We start from the raw sequence: 18,872 nt of genomic DNA on the forward strand, positions 1-18,872 counted from the left end.
AAATTTAATTTATAAGAGGTCAGACTAGATCATCTGACATTCCTTGTGTCTTTAAACTCTATTTTGCTTCATTCTGAATCAAAACAACACTCTACTTTATAGATTTTCAAACAAAAAGCTTCATTCTTTTTCAGAGCTGCTGTTCACACTTAAGGTTTTTTTTGTTGATATTTTTATTGGACTAACTGTTGGTTTAGTAAAAGATATCACGAAAAAAACCTTGCTTCTCACACATTTCTTGGACCATCGTAGTAGCTACAATAACACTCCAACCCTTCCTCTATTAGATTATTTTCCCTCATGAGAGTTCTTTTACAGCGTAATCACTCAGTTGATCAGCTAAACAGATCGAGCTCTACAAGTTTCATTGGACATCATTTTCTCCCACTCTTAAATGATTTTTGGTGCTTTTCTGCAGTCTCCAATTTTTCAATATTTCTTTAAAATGTGCTAATTCAGTATCTATTTTCCCATTATTTTGCCCAGAATTGATTTCAGGCAAACCATTCTGTAGCTTACCCAGTCATCCTTCTGAAAACTGAAAACAAAGCTTTTCAACTTTTAGTCTTCTCAGTTTTTTTTCTGTATTTCAGGTTTTATTACAAATAAGCATCAGTGTACAAATAAGTACAGAGATCTCCTCAGCCAGCTCTGCAAGAACTGTTGGGTACAAGTTATAAGGACTTGGTGATTTAAAAATATTAGTCAAAGCTTGGAAGGTACATTATCCTCATGTGATACAAACATATAATTTTCCTTCATTTCAGTTATACTATACTAATAGTTATTGTATATTTATGTCCAGAAGTTGGCAAACTTTTTGGGGCAGAGTGCCAAAACCCCCTGCAACCTCGATTTGTAAGTTGTTGGTGTGCCAGGGGTGGACAGTGGGGAGAGCTGCGAGGGACCTGATCAGTGCTGTGGTAATGCAGCCCCAGCCCCTTCCCTGCCATCTACCTTGATGTGTGTGTACACCATTGCTATCAATGAACTGAGCCAGGGCTCCACAGACCCACAGCTGGCCTGGGCTCTTAGCCACAACAAGTCACAATAAGGATGATCAAGACCCTCATGCCTCCCGCACCATCTGCCCCAAGGCGCATAAATACCTTCACATGCCACTCTGGCATGTATGCTGGGGGTTGCCAACCCTTGCTTATGCCTTTTATGCATCTTTATTAAGAATTTTACCATCTTGTTTTTGCAATAGGTCTATAGTACCTTTGCTGAAATTTCCTTTGTTTCTGATGATACTTAAACTCTGTATTGTCTTTAGTCCTGCTAATGATGGATTTTTATATGATATCTTTAGCTTTCCTTATTAGTTTTTTACATTTCATCTTGTCTGATTTACATGGATTGCTACTTCTTTCCTTGCCAACCTTTTTTTTTTTTTTTAATTAAAAAAAAAAACCCCTGACCTTACTTTGCCGATGATGAACCAGGATGGATTTTTAGGTAAACTTCTGGTGTGTCTTGATTATGAAATTTGTAAAGGTGTTTGGCCATACAGTAAATACTTTCCAAGTTTCTTTCACAATTTTTCCATCCAATGTTTGTTCTTCCAGTCAGTTTTGTTCATTTCTGAAACCATTGGAAAATGAGCCCTTTTGAGCTAAGTACAGACTATCAAAAAGCCTGAGGCTGAGTCTATTCATTCTTCTCAGGTTAGTAAGCTGTCTAGATTGAACTGATAAGCAAGTGAACAGACATTCATTTTGATTCCGGAAATGCAGCCACATGCCTGCAGTGGCTCAAGCCAGAAGCCAGGGTGCAGTAGAGCATGCCTTCCTGCTTGGCTGGAGCAGACAGCTTGAGCAAAGGCTAACCCACCTACCTTGCAAAAGTGGGGATGGGGGTTGTGGGGGAGGTGCAAAGCATCCTTGGAAGCTGGGGGACTGTGAGTTAACTTGAATCTGGGGGGGATCTGGGACAGAAGTTCAATAAATGCATTTAACCTAAATCAGTTATGTCTGATTCTACATCCATCCAAGTTTCTTAAACTGGTTTTGACCATTTTGAAAACGGTTTATGTGCACTGAAATTCTGTTGTGTTACACATCTGAACCAGATTCCGATCAGTTATAACAGTTTATGTGCAATTTCTGTCCCTAGCCTTGAAGCCCCCAATATATTTTACTTGTCATATTTGAAAGTTTATCTAGTCATAGTAACTGGTCCTTAAGCAACTATGAAACTGTCTACTATCTACTGACAAATTAATCTGTATCCATCATACTAGCTTTCAAAATAATTGCCTGTGTCAAACATGGTATCTTCCGTATTCTATAATTAAATTTATAATTTTTAGAAATTCCCGTGATATTTTATTCTTGATTATATGGGACGACCAGTACACATGCTTCACAAACTGAAGTCCCACATTGTACATATTTTCCCCTCACACATTACAGACAGTTATATAGGGAGTAACTCATTCTCTTCTCTAGCTTGATTTGGTATCCATAACAACCCCCCACCAAGACCCTTTTGGGCTTTGGTAGTTAGCACAAAAGGCTATATGCATTCAAGCTTCTACAATTCTGAGTTAGCAGTAACTCTAAACATGTAATGTGATCTTTAATTCAAATTGTCACTCCAGTCTTTTATTTGCTCTATCCTTCCTGAACAGGTTATAACCAGAGATATAAACATTTTAATCATGCAAATCACCCACCAGGTTTCACTAACACCAATTATAGCCAATTTTGTCTAATCAATGATAATTTCCTCCTTCTCCCTCCCTCTCTCATTACCCACATTTCTAGCAGGGGTGAAACGATTAAAAATTCTCTCTCTGTTCTTTGCTTCATTGGCTCAATTTGTTTATAGCACACTGACTGCATTTGAAAGCTTTTACCTTTTTAGTATCCTTTCCTTCCATAATTAGCTGAACAATGTCCTGACTTCTCCACCTAGTCTTCATCTGAGAAGGTTAAGCCTAAGTGAAAAAATTAGTACCTATGAGATGTAAGCTACCTATTTGGACAGCCTCTGCTCCCATTGGACTCTTGTTTGGTGTTCCACAATGCCAGAACTTTAGCATTAGTTGTACAACTGCAGGTTCAACTCTACTATGCTCTGCCTTCTTTTGCTGGTCAGACTGGAAGAATCTCTGAGAACTCTCCAGATCCTTTCCAAATGGAATTCTTTGAGTCCCACTAGTGCTTTTCAGAGCACTTCAGATCATGATTATGATATATTAATTATGTGCAATGTCGGAAGTATAATTTAATCAATGTATTGGTCACATGATTTCAAAGCACAGGAATGGTGGGTCATTGTTACTTTGTTGCTGAACCCACTGACACTATTTTACTTGCATCATTTTTCATTTCCGCACTATATTTACATTTCTGAAATCCTAGAAGAGTTACATAAAGTGTTGTGTTATAGTGGAAGGAATATAAAGCAATTTTCCCATAGCAAGTGCTGCTGGGCCCCAGGGGTGGCCATGACCCCCTGGTGGCCATGTAGGTCCTGCTTCCCCTGGCTTCCTGGGTACTCTCCCCTTCTTCCCTCCTGCCATGCATTGATGTAATTGTTTAATTTGGAAAAGGAAGGCTGCCCAGGGATTCACACACTCACGTAAGTTTAGGGCTGGAAGGGACCTCATGAGATCATCGGGTCCAGCCCCCCTGCTTTGGGCACGAAAGACTGCTGGGGTCAAGTAACCCCAGCAAGGTATGCAGGATCCTAGAGCAAGCCCATGTTCACTAACAGGCTGCGCTCTGACACAGTGGTTCTCAACCTTTTTTGTCCCAGGACCCATTTGTAAACATCAATGGCCAGTCCTAATTCAGTGCCCCTCACTCCTGGCCCACTCCCTCCTACCCCCAGGCCCTAGCCCCCACAGTGTGTGAGGCATAGGGGGCCCCCAAGCAGCCCCTTGCAGGCTTCTCTTTTAAAGGAGAATCCATTTTTAAGGTTTGTTGATCCATTTTCAAAGTTTTTTCATGACCCTTCCATATATTCTTGCAACCCACTTCTGGGTTGTGACACACACTAATCACCTTAAGGGCCAAATGAGTGGCTTCCAATTCCCCCTGTAGCCATGTCCATGACTTGTAGATGTTGCCATTCACTCACTCTCCCTTGCTGGGGCCACAGCCTCTGCCCCTTTCCTCTTGCTGGGCCTTTTATCCAAGGCCCATTGTGCTGGACCTGGTTTCTGGACTCCAGCCACCATGCCTGCTGTGGCTATGGCTCTGCCCTGTTCCCTGTTCCCAGGCCCCAAGCTGGGCCCTGCTGGGACCTCCTCCTCCCCAGAGCTCCTGGCTGACATCTCCACAACGCTCCTGCCCAGGAGCTCTTTCTTCAGTAGCCTCCAAGGCCAGATTTCCTGCCTTGGCCCAGGCCCTGGGCTTATAGGCTACCTAAGCCCTGCCCCCCTCCAATCAGGTGACTTCCCTAAGCTGGCTGCAGGAGTACCCCCCTACATTGCTGGGCAGCAGCATTTCCTTGCTGCCTCCCTTTTTATAGCTGGTTCCTGCTTAGCCACCTGGGCTCTACCTGCTACAGTCTCTCTCTTAAAGTAACAGGAACCCTAAGCTCCCTGTCACAATTCCCAACAAATCAAGTGAGGGGACAAACAAACAAAAGCCCAAAGAAACTCAAAATAATCCTATGCCAGCAATTTGTACCAATATTGAATAACGACTTTATTTTATTTGTCTTAATTTCTGTAAGGTGCTGCAAAGTAGAGGTTGAACAAATTTACCATACATTTACTAACCTGAGACCTCAACTCTACTAGTAAGACTACACTTGTGTTTCTGTTGCAAGGGATGAAGAAAAGGCCTGAGGGCCCACCTTGATGGCCTGAGGGCTAATATATGTATATAGACCATGGATTTTCAGGTGCTCATACGCCACAGGCTCACATCAAGGTTTTAGTAATGCTCTTACTCTTTTCTTTCTGGAGCTGTCATAGTATTGACCATTTTTCCAATATTTTTTTTTCATAGCTTATATTCATCCATTGTAGACACTGGATGGCCACAGTTGCCTTTGGATTGGAGTCAGAGGAGTAAAACCCTTTGTGGAGAATGACGCTGAAGCTGGAGGTCTTGGGACCTTTAGAAGCTAGCTTCCATATCAAAACTGGTATTCTGGTATAGGTACTAGGCTTAGGAGCCCATCTACCTGGAGGCTGTGGGAGGTACATTATTATTATTATTATTAATAATAATAATAATAATAATAATAATAATAATAATAAATTGTCAGAGTGTCCACCCTGGGGACCTGCTTTTCCCGTGATTCTCACCTGCCACGATTTTTGATCTTCACTAATTTCTGGGGAGGAAGAGTTATTACGTGCCGGTACCCGCAGGAAGGAACACGCTGGCCTGATCTCAGGTTAATGGGACTTTATTGTTTGCAGCCAGGTCTCACTTTCACTATGAACGCCTGGCAAAAGGGGCTGTCACAGGGCACTGAGGTGCCCTGCTCCTAAAGAGGGGAAACTGCCGGGGAAATAGCCCTAACAGGGAATAAGGAGCCCAGCTGTGGGTTGCTAGGGCAACCAGGAGGTCAGCTGACTGTAAGGGGCAGGGCCTGGCCCTTATAAACTCTAGGAGCTGAGGCCAGAGGCACTTCCCTGGCAGTAGCCATTGAGAAAGGAGCTCTCTGCTGCAGAAGAGAGGAGAAGCCTGCTGAAGGAGCAGCACATGATACGGCTGTGGGATGAAGAACCCCGGTAGGCTTGAGTGTTGTTATGGCCGGGCGGCTTCTGGTTAAGTTATAGCCAATGGGCTTGTATTTTGTGTTGCTGTTTATCACTGGTGGTTTGGGTGAGGCTATTAGGGGTTGGAGGAGGCCTCATAGAGGACTCACAGTAGAGTGGGGACCCCAGCGCCAGTGAGGGCACAGCATTTGGGGTGCATAGACCCCAGCCCCAGAGAGGGGCAGTTAAGCCCCAGTGTGGGCGTGGTGAGCCTCGAGAGAGGGCGGCTTTACTGAGAAGAGCCCCGAGAGAAGGGCGGCACTACAGAGAAGGCCCCGAGAGAAGGGCGGCATTACAGAGAAGGCCCGAGAGAAGGGCGCGGAAAGAGAGAGAGAGAGAGACAGGGCTGTCGAGAGCCTGAGTGCCAGAAAGGGATGCCAGAAAGGGAGTGGAGACCGAGAGAGACCAAACAACGTCTATTCCAGCTGCAAGGCTTGGGACGTGGTAAAAGGGGTGGTTGGAGCCACGCATAGCCCATAAGGCTAGGGTGCCCCAGAAGCACCCATTGTAGAGCGGGACCCACAAGGGGTCCGGGAAACCACGGGGTTCGAGTCACCACCGAGAAGTGACCAAGAGGGCATAAGGCAGCCTCCCATACATTTAATCTCCATCAAAGACATGGCGGGAGAGAATCTGAGGGTTCCCTTGGGCCAACTTGGCATGGGAAGGGGGCCTTGAGGAGATCACAGCCCTCCTGCAGGACCCCACTGTGACAGGGGCCAATTACAAGGATCCGCTAAGGAACTCCTTGGGAATGATCACAGGCTGTAGATTAGCCATTAATTGACGCCGGATTCCGCCCTCGGCTGCAGCTTGAGTTCGTGAGCGGAGCGTAGCTCTCTCCTGGGCTCTCCGCTGGCTCTTCCTTTATCTCTCTCTTTTTCTGCAAATCCCGACCACCTTGGAACCGCCACCTGTCGCCGCTTCTCTTCTTCGTTCCCGTGACTCACCACTGGAGCTGGTTCCTCAGGTAGGTGGCAACCTCCCAGGGTGTTGCAATCCCAGTCTCCAGTCGCTGGAGGGGATAGGAGTCTCTATCCCTGTCGTTGACTCTCAGTCTCGCCCAAGAAAACTCCTCGTTCTGGCTTCTCACTCAGTGTGCCTGCAGGCGAACCTGGGAGATCTTCTCTGCCTCTTATTCTTCCTTCTGGGTCCTCATTGGCTTCCAAGGCAGGGTGTTTCCTGGTTCCCAGCTGCATTACTCTCCCTCAGTTGTTCTCCCTTCTAAGTAACAGAGTCGCAGCTGGGACTCTGTTACAATAATATTATCAGAAAAAGCAAAGAAACTGGACAGACCAAATGTCAAGGCAAGAAATAATTTCCATTAGTGTAACCTACAACAAATGAGTGAATTGTTCATATATACATTGCACACTGATAAAATGATCTTGGTTTATAGCAAATGGAGAAGAGAAAAAATCTCCTTGCAAAAGATATGCAAACATATCTTTAAGCACTCGTATTTCATTCATTTTATAAAGCAGAGCAGTATGGATGTATTCTTTATTTTCATTATGGAAACTGATATATTCTTAAAATATTTTGTACTTGTAAGTCTCATGAGAAACAATGTTATTTCCTATCAATTGTTTGTATAGATGAGAACACTATTCATGATAGTGAATAGTATAAAACTATACTGGTTGGTATAAAACATACCAAGCTATAGAAGCAATGTAATCCCCTCCAGGGCTCAAATGTCAACAAAAATCAGTGCGCTAAAAAACCAACCCAAGCTTGACAAGGAATTTAATTCAGCAACAGCAGTTCCAGTCCCAACCCTTATTGCCTGTCCTAGACCCAATCCACTTCCTCCAACTCCCTAAGCCACCTTCTTTGGCAGGTGCTTCCCCTCCCTAGCCACTACCCACTCACCTGTGCTGTGGGTAAAGCTGGTCCTCTCAATCTGTGCTCTACAGAGAGAGCTCAGTTCTAGAAAACAAAAATGCACAAGGATGCATTGTACAACTTGAACAGAACCAGTGGAAAAGTTAGCACAAAGCTCATACTTTGTGTTACTATTTTTTTGCAGTCTTGCTAAATCTTGCTTATTTGGAAGGAGTCCTTCTTGGAGGTTGATTTTTTTTTTTTCAGGCAAGATATTCTCTTTGAAGTATGTTCTGTTATTTTTTGAATAGGGCAAATTTAGAGGAGAAAAATTATTATGGCTATACCTCTGATGATGAGAAAACAAGAATTGTGTTAGTGTGGCCTACATACTGGATGGCACAATTGCTTAGGGAAATGGGGCTAAAACATACAATCCTTTTTCTGAATGCATTGCTAGAAAATGCACACTGATGCAGGGAGGCTTTCTAAAGTGACAGTGATAGTCAAAAGCACTAGTACTTCCATCTGCAGATCATGTGGCCAGTTGATCTCACTGCAGAGGGAGAGTTGGTTGCTCTTATTCTGAGCAGGAACTTCAACTTCTTGATTAGAGACCTTTCTAAATCATCAGATTTTTTAACCTTGAGTTGGCTTTTGTATTAGACTAAAAGAGTAGGTACCTTTAGCTACATTGTCACAATCTTAATGTTGACCTTACCTTCCTTATGTACTAGCTCTTTCCTCATTTGGAAGGGATAGAGTAGCACAAATCATGAATAAGCCCCCCAAAGTTGAGATCAAAACTCCTTGCTTCACCTTATCACTACAAGACAAAATTAGTTCTGGCTGGGAATGTATGCGTAATAGGCAGCTATTGAATTCTCCACAATCAAATCTGTATAGGACTAGGTAGCAGTGTAGTCAGGACCTATTTCCAGTGAGTGAGTGCTGGCTTGTACTCAGCTATAAACCAGTGTCTCCTTGGCTTGCCAGTTCAGCATCTTTTTTCATGATAGTTGTGGCAAAAAGAGCTAGCTCATGGCCCAGTCAAGAGACCAGCCTGCTCCTTTGTCCTTGGGCCAACTGCCCACTGCTTTCGCCTGCCATGCCTTATAGATTCATAGATTCATAGATGTTAGGGTCGGAAGGGACCTCAATAGATCATCGAGTCCGACCCCCTGCATAGGCAGGAAAGAGTGCTGGGTCTAGATGACCCCAGCTAGATGCTTATCTAACCTCCTCTTGAAGACCCCCAGGGTAGGGGAGAGCACCACCTCCCTTGGGAGCCCATTCCAGACCTTGGCCACTTGAACTGTGAAGAAGTTCTTCCTAATGTCCAATCTAAATCTGCTCTCTGCTAGCTTGTGGCCATTATTTCTTGTAAACCCCGGGGGCGCCTTGGTGAATAAATCCTCACCAATTCCCTTCTGTGCCCCCGTGATGAACTTATAGGCAGCCACAAGGTCGCCTCTCAACCTTCTCTTGCGGAGGCTGAAAAGGTCCAGTTTCTCTAGTCTCTCCTCGTACGGCTTGGTCTGCAGGCCCTTAACCATACGAGTGGCCCTTCTCTGGACCCTCTCCAGGTTATCCGCATCCCTCTTGAATTGCGGCGCCCAGAATTGCACGCAGTACTCCAACTGCGGTCTGACCAGCACCCGATAGAGGGGAAGTATCACCTCCTTGGACCTATTCGTCATGCATCTGCTGATACACGATAAAGTGCCATTGGCTTTTCTGATGGCTTTGTCACACTGCCGACTCATGTTCATCTTGGAGTCCACTAAGACTCCAAGATCCCTTTCCACTTCTGTGCCACCCAGCAGGTCATTCCCTAGGCTGTATGTGTGCTGGACATTTTTCCTCCCTAGGTGCAGCACTTTGCATTTCTCCTTGTTGAACTGCATTCTGTTGTTTTCTGCCCACTTGTCTAACCTGTCCAGGTCTGCTTGCAGCTGTTCCCTGCCCTCCGGTGTGTCCACCTCTCCCCATAGCTTTGTGTCATCTGCAAACTTGGACAGAGTACATTTCACTCCCTCGTTCAAGTCGCTGATGAAGACTTTAAAGAGTATCGGTCCAAGGACCGAGCCCTGCAGGACCCCACTGCCCACACCCTTCCAGGTCGAAGCCGACCCATCCACCACGACTCTCTGGGTGCGACCCTCCAGCCAATTCGCCACCCACCGGACTGTGTAGTCATCCACGTCACAGCCTCTTAACTTGTTCACCAGTACGGGGTGGGATACCATATCGAAGGCCTTCCTGAAGTCTAAGTATACAACATCCACCCCTCCTCCTGTGTCCAGGCGTTTCGTAACCTGGTCATAGAAGGAGACTAGATTGGTCAGGCACGATCTGCCTGCCACGAACCCATGCTGGTTTCCCCTCAGCATAATTTGTCCTGCCGGGCTCTCGCATATGTGAGCCTTGATAATTTTTTCAAAGACTTTGCCTAGGATGGAGGTGAGACTGACTGGCCTATAGTTGCCCGGGTCCTCCTTCCTCCCCTTCTTGAAAATGGGGACCACATTGGCCCTTTTCCAGTCCTCTGGGACTTGGCCCGTGTGCCACGAGCGTTCAAATATTCCCGCCAGTGGCTCTGCAATGATGTCGGCCAGTGCCTTCAGCACCCTCGACCCTTGATGTCCTACTGTTCTGATGTTAATAGGCAGGAGGCTACTCTTCAATCCACTGTGATGTCAAGGGCCAGATGGACACACTCCAACCATCCCTACCCATGTCCCATGCCTTGCAGATAATACCTCTAGCTTGAGGCCAAACCAAACTCAATGCACAGTTAGGCCTCTTACTTACTGCCCCATTCTGGGCCACACACATACCACCTCTCCTCTCACTGGGTCCTCTTTCATTCCCCCTGCTTTCACCAGGGCTCTCACACACCACCAGTCATGGGTTTCTCTCATACCACCCTCTTGGGCCATACACACCCTGCCCTTGCTTCCTTTGTGCAACCCCAGAGGACCATCAGGCTCATCTCTTCTTGCCTCAGCCAGCAGGCGTGTAGCCTTTTGGGCCTCTCCTGCAGCCCTCATTTGAACAAATGCTGAGCTATTTGCAGAACTGTGGGCTGACTTTGCCCCCCACACCCCTCCCCGGAGCCACACTGCTCCGCTCCCTCCCTCCCCCCCTCCCTCCCTCGGGCCACACTGCTCTGCCCCTCCCTCCCTCCCTGGGGCACAGGATCAAACACCCTTATAGGCTCAGGTGCCCTCCCTGGCGTGCCTGGCCCACAACTCAGGTTAACATACCCCGCCTAAGGTGGGGGCAGGGGATTAGGTACCCCAACCCACCTTACACTGGGATGCTGGCATTTAAGCCGGCCTGCCCCACCACAGGCAGGACCACCAGGCCTCCCTATCCCAGCAGGGTGCAGTTTCAGGTCATGTCCAGGACCACTGAGCCCTCCTCCTTCCCCATAGTCTCACTCTTACTTCTAAGATATTCCTAAAGCAGGCACTCCACCAGGCAACATTACTCCTAAGGCTGCTGAACACAAGCTGCTCTGCTCTTATAACAGAGATCTCCAAAATGGCCACCCTCATCAGACACCTGGCAGCTCCCTGCTCCAGCCCTTAAAGGGACAGAGCACTAAAGCTTATCCGTCACAATAGCGAACAGATGAAAGAACCAAAGCAAGTGTATGCTTCCCAGTGCAGTTGACTTTCTTTTTATTTGGCTTGTTTGCATTATCCTACAGATTAATAAGAATTTCCATGGCAGTCTTGAAGACTGTGTTTTGGTGGTGGAGGAGGTGGGAGTGAAGTGAGTATGCAACCTGCCTCAGGTCTGTGTCTCAGATTCTATTAGTAGAGAGGGGTAGCTGTGTTTTGATTTCTGTTTAACTTCAGGCTATCTGATGAAGTAGACTGTAGCCTCAAAAAGCTCATGCCTCCCTGAACAAATTGGTCTATAAGGTGCCACCCTGTCCAGCTTTCCAATTCCACTGACAACTAGACAATTCCTGTCATCTCTGCTTCTCTTGCATATTCTTTACTTGTTGTCTTGCTCACAAAGACCTTCATTACTGCTTAGACAAAGGAAGAGTCTGAACGGAGGAACAATCCTGAAATAAGTAAAACCCTCTCTCCCTTTTTATTGTAGGGTTTCAATATAAGCAGGACCTCCTTGTAATTTTTCAGTCAGTCTAAACTATCTAAAAAGACAGTCTTGATTTTTGAGTGTCCCCTGTATCTTGATCCCCTTTTCCATCCCCAAATGTGGGAAATGCAACAACAAAAGGACACTTAAAAAAGAAAGAAAAAGATGAAAGTCTAGATCATCTTCTTTGGGAAAGAGAAATATTGCCTTGGATACACCTGATAAACACCTCTGCTGGTGTGCCTTCAGCAAAGATTTTAAAAGGTGGTAGATAATGTCAAAAAAGTCAGAAAAAGCAAGTTGAGCCTTTAGTCTATGATTTCCCTTCTAGTTCAAAGCAGGACTTTTTTGTCCTGATTTTGGTGATAGGATGATGAGAATGTAATCAGCTAGTATATCCAAAAAGGTGCTTGTCAAAATTCCACAGCACCTAAAATGATAAAATGTCACATTTATACTGGTAAGGTATTTTAACAAAATTGAACAGTTTAATCTTCATTAACACCAGCTCAATACCATCTGAGAAGTTCTGGCCAAAAGACTCCATGATTTGCAAGACATTAATATTACTAAATAAGAATTTTGAAGCTACTTTAAAAACACCCACTTGTTTTGCCAGACCAATTATAGCACGAGGCAAAGACAAAAATCATTTAGGATGCATAATTGAAGTCCATGATTAAAGTCTATTTAAATGAGGCCTGGGGTGGGTGAATCGTGCTATTGCTTTTGATACAGCATTTTTAAGGTCCCTGTTATGCAGTGCAAAAGACAAGTGTGCCTAATGGTTCTGACTATCATACAGATGTAATTCAAAGTAGATTTTGGCTTTTATAAGGTTTGTGGAAGCTAGGAGGGTACAGGAGAAGGTTACTTTTTAGTAAAGCACTAGAAGGGGCTGTAGCATAGCACATAGAAGAGGAGAAATATGTTACTGCTGCCCTATGAGGTGCTAGAAACTTTACTTGGCAAATAAGTCCTTTCTATTCCTATGCATGAGGCCAGCTGTGTACAGATATTGGACATGGGGACCCAATAGGCCTGGAGTAGAGATATTGGAGGTGAAGGAAACTCATTACCAGAATCTCTTAAACCAGGGTGGCCAACCTGCAGCACAGGGGCCACAAGTGGCATGGGCAGCCTGTGTGTGTGGCATGTGGTAGAACAGGGAAGGGAGAGGGCAGGGAGCACAAATCAAAGTAGCAAATTGGGCAGAGAAAACAGGAAAAGAAGAAAGCAAAGCAGCAGATTAGGCAGGCAGTACAAGACTGGGAACAGAAAGCAGAACAGCAGATCAAGCAGGGGAAGGGGATCAGTGTGGTTCTTGGGGAGTGTCACAGAGCACTCAGGTGCCCTGCTCCTAAGAAGGGAGAAAACTGCTAGGGGAAGAGCCCTAGCAGTGAGTAATGAGGCCAGCTGCTGGTTGCTGGGGCAACCAGAGGAGGTCAGCTGACCAGAAGGGGCAGGGCCTGGCTCCCATATAAAGCCCAGGGGCTGAGGCTGGAGGTAGTTCCCTGCCAGCGGCTCAGGGGGAAGGAGCTCTCTCAGGGAAGAAAGGGGGAGGCTTGACTGTAGGAGCAGTGTTCCTCACTGCTGAGGGATGGAGTATTCCCTGGTAGGCTTGAATGATGTTTTAGCCTGGCGGCTTTAATTTATGTTACAGCCTAGGGGCTTGTGTTTTGTTGTTATTTAAATACCAGTGGTTTGGGTGAGGCTACTAGGGGTTGAAGGAGGCCTCATAGGAGACCCACAGCAGCGTGGGAACCCCAGCGCCAGTGAGGGTGCAGCAGTCAGGGTGCACAGACCCCAGCCCCAGAGAGGGGCAGCTGCGAAGCCCCAGTGCAGGCACGGTGAGCCCTGGAGAGGGGTGGCATTACTGAGGCCCTGGAGAGGGGGCATTGCTGAGAAGCCCCAGTGTGGGCGTGGTGAGCCCAGAGAGAGGGCAGCATTTATTGAGAGAGTCTCGGAGAGGGGGCACTGTTGAGAAGCCCCAGTGTGGGTGTGGTAAGTCCCAGAGAGGGGCAGTTGAGAAGCCCCAGAGGGGGAATTGCTGAGAAGCCCCAGTGCAGGTGCGGTGAGCCCTGGAGAAAGGGTGGCATTACTGAGAAGGGCGTGGAGGGAGAGAGAGAGACCGAACAACATCACACGTAGCCTGTAAGGCGTGAGTATACAGACTACTCAATACCAGAGAAGATCTAGAGATAGCAGGAGAACTGTGGGCAAGCAGGTGAAGGGCAGCCTCCCTATAAAATATATAAGATCAAAGTCGTGGTGGGCAAGAATTGGAGGGTGCTAATTGGTAACTTGACACGGTAAAGGAGGCGGCAGGGGAGAGCACGGCAACCCAGGCTGCCCTCCTGTTACAGGGAGGCTACAGGGCTATTTTTGCACCATGTCTACCAAAAATGTTGCCCCTCTCCCCACCTGAACCCCAGAGTCAATATATACCCCAAAATCATATATTAAATGTTTGCTCTTAGTTTTTCCCCCCTTAAAGCTAAGCTCTAGATCATTGGAGCTCAACTTTTTGGCCTGCAAACCACATCAAGCCCTGCATGCCAGGACTGGGCCCTAGGGCCCTGGCACTGCCCCTGCATCCCAGTGCACAGGGATTGGGTCTCAGTACATCCCCCTCCTGCAGAGATTGGTCTCTGGGGACCTGGCATCACCCCTTTTCTACCCTGTATGCCAGGATTGGGCCCTGGAGCCTGGTGCTGCCTCTTTCTGGCCTCCCTTGTGCCAGGATTTGGCCCTGGGGCCTGGTGCCATCCCAGTCTGGCCCTCTACATTGGAATCAAGTACCTGATCCAGCACACAGGGCCTGAGGCTCCTCTTGGGTCCCAAAATTTGGTGGTGTGGGAGCCATGCCACCACCTCCTAACTGCCAAATTTCCAGACCTGTTGGGAGCCCCATGAGCTGGATGACACAGGGCCTTAGCCTGGATCTGGCCCATGGGCCTGGGGTTCAGTACCCCCTGCCCTAGACAACCATTGATATTCACCTGGGGACACTGTTTTTATTCCACATCCAGTATTCAAGGACTGTTTAAGAAATTCCGTATAACTAAATGGAACAAACTGTAACAGAAGGGATACTCACCCATAGGGGGTATCCCATGGTGAGCCAAAACCAGGCTGAACCTGGGAGATTTTTTTTTTTTGTCCCCCTGAGGACACCAGAACAAAAGGCCTGAAGCAATTCTGCCTTCAGGCCCTGGAAACAAGTTCCCTCACAGAGTCCCAGAGTTGCGCAGCCAGGATGGGCAGCCGCCAGGGTCTCATGTGGGAGGTTGGCTGTTGGGGACCGGAGGGGGAGCTGAGAGGGACAGACCACTGTGACGAGACTGTAGGGCTCTTGCTGTGGGGCCAGAGTGGTGAGTGAAGGAAGCAAGCAGAGCCCAAAGGCAAGTCCTGGCTCTGATTTAAAGGGGAAGCACCGGGGGCTGGGAGTTGGTGAGTAGGCATAGCCTGCCCCTTTTGTAGTGGACTCTCACGTGGGGGCCCTGGAGAGAATGAAAAACCAGGCAAGTAGATCCACCAGCCCTGTCTGAGGGGCAGGAAGGTGTGTCGTGGGGAGGAGGTTGTTTCAGTATTACAGGAGACTGAGCATGGGTACCAGCCATCAGCAGGAGTAGAGCCCGGGGCCATCAAGGGAGCTCCCTTCTCATCCTTACCTGACTGATAATACTTGCCTGAAGTAAGGTGATGTCAAGACAACAGTAGTCAACCAAAAGACTGTTATTTTGGGTGTCTACATCAAACCTATTGGGACTGTATTATTTTTTACAAAATAGGGGAAGTTTGTGTTTTGTTTCTTTCAGGTTTTGGATGCACATAAGGTTGCCTTACTGTATGGGGAATTAGACCTACTATTGCTCCACTGGGGGTGTGATCACCTACCTATACGTGTATACACGTTGTTACCAAGTTATATATATCTATAAGCATTGAGTTCATTAGTATTATTCCATAAGTTAAATGAGTTATGAATTAAACCTTCGAATAGATAGCAATGTATATATATACAGATATGAAGATATGTATGTAAATATCTGAATATAAATTAATATGTATGTATCTTTCTATTGTACATAATACATTTTGTAAACAGTTACCTTTTCTGTCAGAGTGCTGTTACAGCAGTTATCCCTGTACCAGGATCTTGAGGTTCCTCATTAGCCCAAAAGGACAGTCTAGCTGGTGCGCCGGGGTTCCATAAATTGCCACTGACAGTGGTTAGCACCCCGCACCAGGGTGCAACATAAGTATATCATCATCTACAATAGGGTCACAGATGTGGTGTTTTTACAGTTCTCAGGTGCATACTGTTAGGTTGGATACCAGAAATGAAGAGATTAAAGCATTCAGCAGACACATAAAGCATTAACTTCCCTTTTTCTCCTGATTTCTTATACTGGATTTTCAGATCTCATCTCAATACAGTGTCTATCTTCCTGTCTTCATCTAGCTTTCTCATTAAAAGGTACTCAGATTGTCTATTAGAACAATTATCAAGAGCATTTGAAAATAATTATCAAGAACATTTGGCCTCTGCACAGCCACAAAGGCATTGGCAAGCATTAGATCAGGGCTCTCCAACTTTGGCATTGCTGGGCCCACATGTGGCATAAGCATGTGGCCCTGAGGCCTCACACAGCACAGGCAGCATGCTGTGGGGCCTAGAGTTCTCTGCATTGCACGCGCTGCTCCAGTAGTATGTGGCCTCCACTGCACAAGTTTGCAAACTGCAATAGCAGAACACATTTCCCTTTCCCCAGACCTACTGCATGAATTGACAGCACCTGGCCTGCCCATCCCCTATGGTGTAGACCTCTGGGCTCCCTGCCCCCCACTTCACAGCAAAGGGAGAAATGGCCTGGGAAAGGTGGCTGCTGGGGCATGTGGGCTACATTAACCCAGGGCAGGCAAAATACAGCCCATGGGCCTGCGGGCATCTGCCAATTAATTATATCCTACCCAGCCCTTCCACCCACAAGGGTGCGAATGAGGAGCTCACATATATACACCTTCCAACATACCCTATTATGCCCCATTCCCACCCTTGTGGGCGGAAGGGCCCGGCCCTGTCAGCATACGGTTTCTGGGCAGGGGTGCTGCTGCCAGTGCTGTAGTCACCAGGGGACCTGCTCAGCTTCCCCAACATCTTGCTTGCTCCGGGCAGCGGGTAGGAAATAAGCGGGGGTGGGGTGAGGCAGAGCTGCAGCTGAGTGGGGGCAGGTAGCATGGGGCTAGGGTGAGTGGCAGTGCAGAGTCCATGCCCAGCGGGGTGGTGGGAGCGCTGCGCTTGGGTGGGCAGGGTGTGGGTGTGAAGGATCATGGCAGGGTGTGGGGATCCTCACCATGGTGCAGAGCCTCCAGCAGTGGCAGCGGGAGCACCAGATGGCAGGGGCACTCATGCTCGGTGTAGGCACTGCTGCCTGGCAATGTGCAGCTCTGGCCAGTGCTGCATGTGGGGATGAGGAGTGCAGCGCAGCCAGGCTGCCTCTATCGCAGGGACTCCGAGCAGCACACACACAGCCCCTGGCACTCGCGCAGCACTGGGAAAGCCCCACACATTGGAGCCAGCTGCCTTCCCCACCCCATGCTGCACAGGTCCTGGGACTCTGCCAGAAATGGAGAGAAGTCCTGCCCGCTGCTTCCCCGTGGAGTCCCACAACCTGTGCGGTGGGGGGGAGGTGTGCAGGGAGTGGGGAAGGCAGCAAGCTCCAGCACATGAGGCTTTCCCGGTGCTGCGCAAGTGCTGGGGGCTGCATGAGTGCTGTATAGAGCCCCCATGATAGAGGTGGCCCGGCCAGGCTGCGCTCCTCGCCCCCACATGCAGTGCTGGCTGGAGCTGTGAGCTGCCAAGCAGCAGCACCTGCACCAGGCAAGAGCGCCCCAAGTACCCCCACCTGCTGGTGCTCCTGGTGCTGCTGGTGGGGGTTATGTGCCATGGAGGTCCCAAAATTCCTCCATGATCCCTCACCCCACAAAAGCCACACACTCACACCCTGCTCCCACAACCTTCCACATATACACCCCCAACATACCCTATTGCCCCCCTACACTTCACCATACACACCCCTCCACTGTACACCCCCCAGACCCTATTGTACACCCCCCACTATACACCCCCCCACAATACACACACTTTATACGCCACCATACACACACACACCAACCACACCCCACACACAATATACAAGAGTAAGACTTTATTTCTGAGTTGTTATTATTTCTATTATACACTATGCAAACACAAATCATGACAACAATTTTTTATAATAACATTAAAATATGTTATAGTAGGTGTTTAACTTTTAGTGTATGATTTGCGTTTTTTTTCTGGTTCCAAGATGGCAACCCTCCCCTCCCAAAAGGAGTATTTCTGGGGGTCAAGGGAAGGACTTCTGGTGGCAAAGGTAGGGGTTAGGGGAGAAACTTCCAGTCCCAAGATGGCAACCAGGGGCCGGGGCAGTTGTCAAGGGGTAGGGCTACCCATGTGGCCCTTGACAGTTCAAAACTTGTTAAGCAGCCTTCCAGCTGAAATAATTGCCCACCCCTGTGTTAACCTCTTACAGCCTGTGAGCCACCAGTTGGACAGCCCTGCATTAGATAGCTGTGATAGAGCACTTGAATAGCAAATGTGCTTGCCTACCCACCGAGAAGCAAGAATGTTTTCTTCAAGCAGGAAATAAACAATTCAGAAGACAAGCAACCATGATCAGTAAAGAGCATGTAGCTTTATTATCAACTTGAAACATAACAAGTCAGGTATTCTACAGGGTTGATCAGATGAACTCCAGAAGAGATATTCTGTCAGAAGATAGCTTTAAGCAGTCATAAGGTCTATGTGAGCCTCTTCTCGCACACAAAGAATGAGTGATCCTCTTATCTAACTGAGGCCTGTCCACCTTCATCCACATAAGCAACTTTAAATAAAAGATCTGAATTTACAGGAATGGGAGGAAAATAGTTCATGAAAGTTAGAAGAACATTCAGAATAAATCCTTAAAAAATGAAGTTTGAAGCTTTGCCTTCCTGCATTGTCAAGAGCAAATCCAGAGGTGGTTGTCATCTTGTGAGGCCACACAACAGCTGCATGGAAGCATACCTTAAGGAGGAGGGGCGTATCTGATGCCAATCTCTTAAAGAAGCTATTTACTTCTTCCATTGGGCAAAAGGGATAACTGTATGT

The sequence above is a fragment of the Alligator mississippiensis genome, chromosome 1 (genome assembly GCF_030867095.1).
Source record: "Alligator mississippiensis isolate rAllMis1 chromosome 1, rAllMis1, whole genome shotgun sequence".
Taxonomy (NCBI): domain Eukaryota; kingdom Metazoa; phylum Chordata; order Crocodylia; family Alligatoridae; genus Alligator; species Alligator mississippiensis.